Raw genomic sequence first — 6,185 nt, forward strand, 5'->3', positions numbered from 1 at the left:
CGTAAGTCCACCGGAGGAAGGGCACCTCGACGTCAGTTGGCCCTGAGGGAGCACCGCACCACGGACACCTTCTTGAGCAAGTTTGGCATGGCAGACCTTGCTTTGGAGAGTGCTCCATGATGTGGGGTACCTAGAGGGTCAAGAGCTGGTGTACTCTTGGAATGAGAGCCAGTTAGCAGAGGATGGACTTGTAGTGGTAGAGATCATAGTTCCTGCTCTTGGTGATGCTCTAGAGTGGGATGGTTGGCACTTGGAGTTTGAGGGTCACACTCTGGTTGAGGGTGCAGAGGGAGCAGCTTTTAGCGTCATCAGGGATATTATGAGCAGATTTCCCAGTGAGCTTGCAGTAGCTCTAGCTGGCACCTTTCCTAGGGATGATCCTTGTGATGCTATTTGGGTTCAGCCTCAGGGAAGTGCTTTGGTTAGAGGTCCAGTTGAGGGACAGGCTAGCGACAACCATGCTATGAGTGCTATGTTTGTCGCTATCAGAGCGTATCAGGGTCTTGAGTGTACCAACTAGACTTTGACTGGCTTACGTAGTCATGATAAGCTCAAGGTAAGAAAGCAGAAGAAGAAGCAAGCGTGTGCTATAGCTAGTTTGCAGGAGCAGTTGGCTGATATGAGCTTATAGCAGGACCAGGCAGTAGAGAGAGGTGATAGAGCTATGCAATGGGTGCATACGTTGACTCAGGCCAACAACAATGCAGACCGCATGATTGGATAGTTGGTGTAGGAAAGGAATGAAGCCTAGAACGAGAGGGACCTTCTGCTATAGAGGGTCGATGAGCTAGAGGAGTACAATGTCAACCTGCATGAGGAGTTTCATGCGTTCTACAATGGGGTTGGCCCGTATGCTCCTCCAGACGCCTGCTGGCATGGACATCGATGATGACGATGAGGATGAGCCTGTAGTTTCACCTGGGGGCGATGGTGACGTCTCCGACCCCAACGACGGCCCCAAGGAGTAGGCTAGTTGCCTAGCGCTAGTGTTTAGATCCTGTCACGATGACCTTTCTTTTGTTGGCATGTAACCTAATGTATCTTGCTTCAAACTTATGAGACTTGGCATGTGATTGGAACTTGGCTAGTAATGCGATATCTGAACGCATAAAAGTCCAGTGTATGTATGCTGGCAATTCGATTATATGGACGCGATGTTTGCTTTTGAAGTAATTTAATTAGTGATGTTGTTTTAATTGGGATGCGATTATTGTGCCTCTGTTTTATTGTATGAATTTATTCTCTCCAGTAAATTAGTATGGCATAATTTTTCCTTCACTCACAATTATTACAGCTTCACTCAATCATTACTTGTTGCTAAAATATGCAGATGACAAATACTCACCGTACCACTTATGAGGCCGCTGAGACCGGTGCTAATGGTGCTGGGACCGGTGGTGGTGGTGGAAACCACGGCAACAACAATGAGCCCCCCATGAACCGCATTTGCCACCTCCTCCCCCTGCTCACCCAGAGGTGTTCTTCGCACAGTTGCTCGGGAGTCAGCGCAACACGAAACAATCCCAGAAGAACATGGAGGATTTTCTACGTACCATCGCCAACAATGTTCAGCGCAGTAACAATCAGGGTGGTGGCAATGGGGTGAATCAGTACAGTAACTTCAAAGATTTTATGGACACCAGGCCGCCAATATTCAAGGAAGCAACAGAACCACTCGATGCTGAAGAATGGATCAACACTATGGAAGATAAATTCTGTGTGTTGAGGATGACTGAGGTATTGAAAACTGAGTATGCTGCACATCAGTTGCAAGGACCAGCGGGAATGTGGTGGAAGCACCATCGCACCACCTTCCCTCCAAATGCTCAGATTACGTGGAGAGAGTTCGCTGAGGCCTTCCGTGGAGTTTATATTCCACCTGGGCTGACCGAGATGAAGTTGGGAGAGTTCTTGGCGTTGAATCAGGGCACCAAAACCGTGACGCAATATTTGCATGCTTTCAACAACTTGTGCCGTTATGCTCCCGACATGGTTGACACCGATGCTAAGAGAATCGCCAGTTTCAAGAGAGGACTCAATCCAAAGATGATGAAGCATGTGGGTACCAACACCCACGCCAGATTCAATGACTTTATCAGTGATTGTCTGAAGCAGGAAAAGAACAACAACACCAGTACCGTAGCCAAGACTCGCAAGAGAGCACTAGAAGGTGGTCCGTCCCAAGCAAGAGCACCTGCAGGAGGTCATCCTCCCTATCGTCCATCTGCACCTAGCGCTAGGTTTAGGCCACCACAGCAGAGAGGTTAGAATTTCAGAGGACCATAGAAGCCTTACAAGATGGCAGTGTAGTCCAACAAGGCAGCCGCAACTGGCAGTACAGGGTAGTTCCAAGGGAGCTGTGGGATCTGCTGGTATAGTAAGGGGATCCCTGCTACAATTGTGATCAACTCGGCCACTTCTCAAGGTTCTGTCCTTATCCGCCCAAGAAGAAGCAACAGACCTATACTGCTCAGGTGCATAGTACGACTGTGGATGAGATTCCTGAGGGAGAGCCCGTAACCGCTGGTAAGTTTGCTATCAACCAACACCCTACAGTTGTTCTATTTGATTCTAGATCATCACATTCTTTTATGAGTCAAGCATTTGCACGAAACATGAACAACTATGCACAGAATTGGGTTATGGTTACCGTATAAGTTCAGCAGGGGCTGATGTTTTGACCAATCGGATGGTTCGAGGGGCAACCCTTGAATTAGGTAGCAGAAAGTTTTGAGTGAACTTGATAGTTATGCCTGGACTAGTTCTGGATGTCATTATAGGGATGAATTGGATGAAGGATTGGGGAGCAGTTATAGATACAGGAAGTTGGGTACTTACCCTTAAGGATCCCCTAGGGTGAGGGTACTTTCCAAGTACCATTGCCTCGGAGAACAGACCTTATAAGTGTGACATGTGCTACTGAAGTTATTCCTATTCATCAGATTCCGGTAGTGTGTGAGTTTCTGATGTATTCCTAGACGAGTTACCTGGTCTTCCGCCAGATAGGGATATTGAGTTTGGAATTGAGTTAATCCCTGGAACAGCTCCGATTTCAAGGAGACCCTATCGGATGCCTCCGGATGAATTAGTTGAGCTGAAGAAGCAACTTGAAGAGTTATCGAAAAAGGGGTTTATCCGGCCAAGCAAGTCTGAATGGGGATGTCCCGCCTTGTTTGTGAAGAAGAAGAAAGAGGGCACGTTGAGAATGTGCATGGATTACAGGCCACTTAACGCTTGTAACCATCAAGAATAAGTATCCCTTGCCTCATATTGATGTTCTATTTGACCAGTTAGCCAAGGCTAAGGTGTTCTCCAAGATAGATTTGAGATCCGATTATCATCAGATCAAGATTAGGCCCCAAGATATACCAAAAACCGCATTTTCCACCAGATACGGGTTGTATGAGTATCTTGTCATGTCCTTTGGCTTGACAAATGCTCCTGCATACTTTATGTTTCTGATGAATACAGTTTTCATGCTAGAATTGGATAAGTTTGTGGTTGTGTTCATTGATGACATTCTGGTGTACTCCGAGAACAAGAAGGATCATGAAGAGCATCTGAGAATTGTTTTGACCAGACTTAGAGATCATAAGCTATATGCTAAGTTTAGCAAATGCGAATTTTGGTTGAAGAAAGTTCCTTTCCTTGGTCACATTCTGTCAGAAAATGGAGTTTCAGTCGATCCAAGTAAGGTGCAAGAGGTTATGGATTGGAAGGCACCGACCACAGTTCCTGAGGTTAGAAGTTTCTTAGGATTAGCTGGTTACTATCGCCGTTTCATACCAGACTTCTCGAAGATTGCCAAGCCAATGACAAGTCTGCTACAAAAAGATCACAAGTTCGTGTGGACAGAGGAGTGTGAAGCAGCTTTCCACACCTTGCGGAAACTGTTGACCACTGCTCCTGTTCTAGCACAACCAGACATCGAGAAACCATTTGATGTGTTTTGCGACGCATCGAAAACTGGTTTGGGCTGTGTTCTTATGCAAGAAGGGAGAGTCATTGCTTATGCCTCACGTCAATTGAGAAAGCACGAGGTCAACTATCCGAACACATGATCTTGAACTTGCTGTAGTTGTGCATGCCCTAAAAATTTGGAGACATTATCTACTTGGTAATGTGTGCAATATTTTCATAGATTACAAGAGTCTCAAGTACATCTTTACCCAACCAGAGCTGAACATGAGATAGCGAAGATGGTTAGAATTGATCAAAGATTACAACTTGAATGTGCAGTATCATCCTAGGAAGGCCAATGTAGTGGCACATGCTTTGAGTAGAAAGTCACATTGCTTGAATGTGCAGCCATTACTTGAAGATGGGTTTGATCTGATGCATCCTACTATGTTACATAGTATTCAGATTAGTTGCTCATTGGAGAGTAAGATAATAGAAGGCTAGAAAACAGACAAGGGAATATTTCACATCAAAGAGAAAATAAAAGAAGCGCCGTCTAAGCACTTTAGAGTGGATGAACAAGGCGTGTTGTAGTTTGATGACCGTCTTATGGTTCCCAAGGATCGAGAGCTTAAGAATAAACTCATAGATGAAGCTCACCTTTCTAAGCTATCTATCCATCCGGGAAGTAGTAAGATGTATCAAGAACTGAGACCTCGTTATTTGTGGACCAAGATGAAGAAAGAAGTTACAGCCTATGTTGCCTAGATGTGACACGTGTTGTAGAGTAAAAGCTATTCATATGAAACCTGCCAGTTTGTTGCAACCTTTGTCCGTACCTAATTGGAAGTGGGATGATATAAGTATGGATTTTATCTTGGGTTTGCCCACTACTCAAAAGGGACATGATTCGATTTGGGTAATTGTGGATCGTCTTACCAAGACCGCTCATTTCTTACCTGTCAAGACAGATTATCAACCACCTCAATATGCCGAGAAGTATATTGCAGAAATTGTGAGGTTGCATGGTATACCAAAGACTATAGTATCTGATAGAGGGCCATAGTTCACGGCTCACTTTTGGGAACATTTGCACAAAGGCTTGGGAACTAGTTTGATTCATAGTACCTGCTTATCATCCTCAGACAGATGGTCAGACTAAATGAGTTAATGCTATTCTAGAGGATATGTTAAGAGCCAATGTGTTGTCTTCTAGGGGTTCATGGGAGTCATGGTTACCATTAGCTGAGTTTTCTTACAATAACAGTTATTAAGAAGCATCAAGATGGCTCCATTCGAAGCTTTGTATGGTAGAAAATGTAGAACACCACTGAATTGGGTCGAGCTAGGAGAAAGAAGGTATTATGGTATTGACTTTGTAGAAGAGGCCGAGAAGAAAGTTCATATTATTCAACAAAATATGAAGGTGGCCCAATCACGTCAGAAAAGTTATGCAGATAGAAGGAGACCCCTTGTATTTGAAGTTGGTGACTATGTTTATCTAAAGGTCACGCCAATGAAGAAGAAATGGTTTGGAATCCGAAGAAAGCTTGCCGCTAGATTCGTAGGACCATATAAGATCTTGGAAAAAAGAGGTCCAGTAGCTTATAAGATAGAGTTACCTGAGACAATGAGTATCGTATTTCCAGTTTTCCATGTATCACAACTCAAGAAGTGTTTGCGTGTTCTGGAGGAAAGAATAGAACCTTGGGGCATCAAACTCAAATCGGATTTGGTGTATCGTGAGCAACTGGTCCGTGTGTTAGACATTAAAGAATGTGCTACTCAGGATAGTGTGGTGAAAACATACAAGATACAGTGAAATCATCATAATGAGGGAGATGCGACTTGGGAAACGGGAGAATATCTACAAAAAGCTTATGAAGATTTTTATAACAAATGGTTCGTAACCCAAATCTCGGAACGAGATTTTTATAAGGGGGAGGGCTGTAACACCTCGGTGTTAAGCATGCATTACCATTTCATCCCATGAGCATAATCATCATCACCTCATGCATAAGCATCATTCATGCATTTCATTTCGAAAGAAATGAAGTATCATTTCATGTGGTGCTTAAGTTGATTGAAATTCATTATGTTTAAAACAATGTGAAATGCCATGCTCATGTTTGGATGCCATAGATTCTTGTTTTGATCACTAAGATAACTCATAAATATTTAGGATACAAATTGGAGCAAAGTTCATATTTAAATTTTTACCAAATTTTGCCTTTAAAAATAATTCTTCAAAATTAGGGTTTTGAATTAATATTGATTTTATTTTG

This window comes from Miscanthus floridulus, chromosome 1 (genome assembly GCF_019320115.1).
Source record: "Miscanthus floridulus cultivar M001 chromosome 1, ASM1932011v1, whole genome shotgun sequence".
In the NCBI taxonomy this organism is placed as follows: Eukaryota; Viridiplantae; Streptophyta; class Magnoliopsida; order Poales; family Poaceae; genus Miscanthus; species Miscanthus floridulus.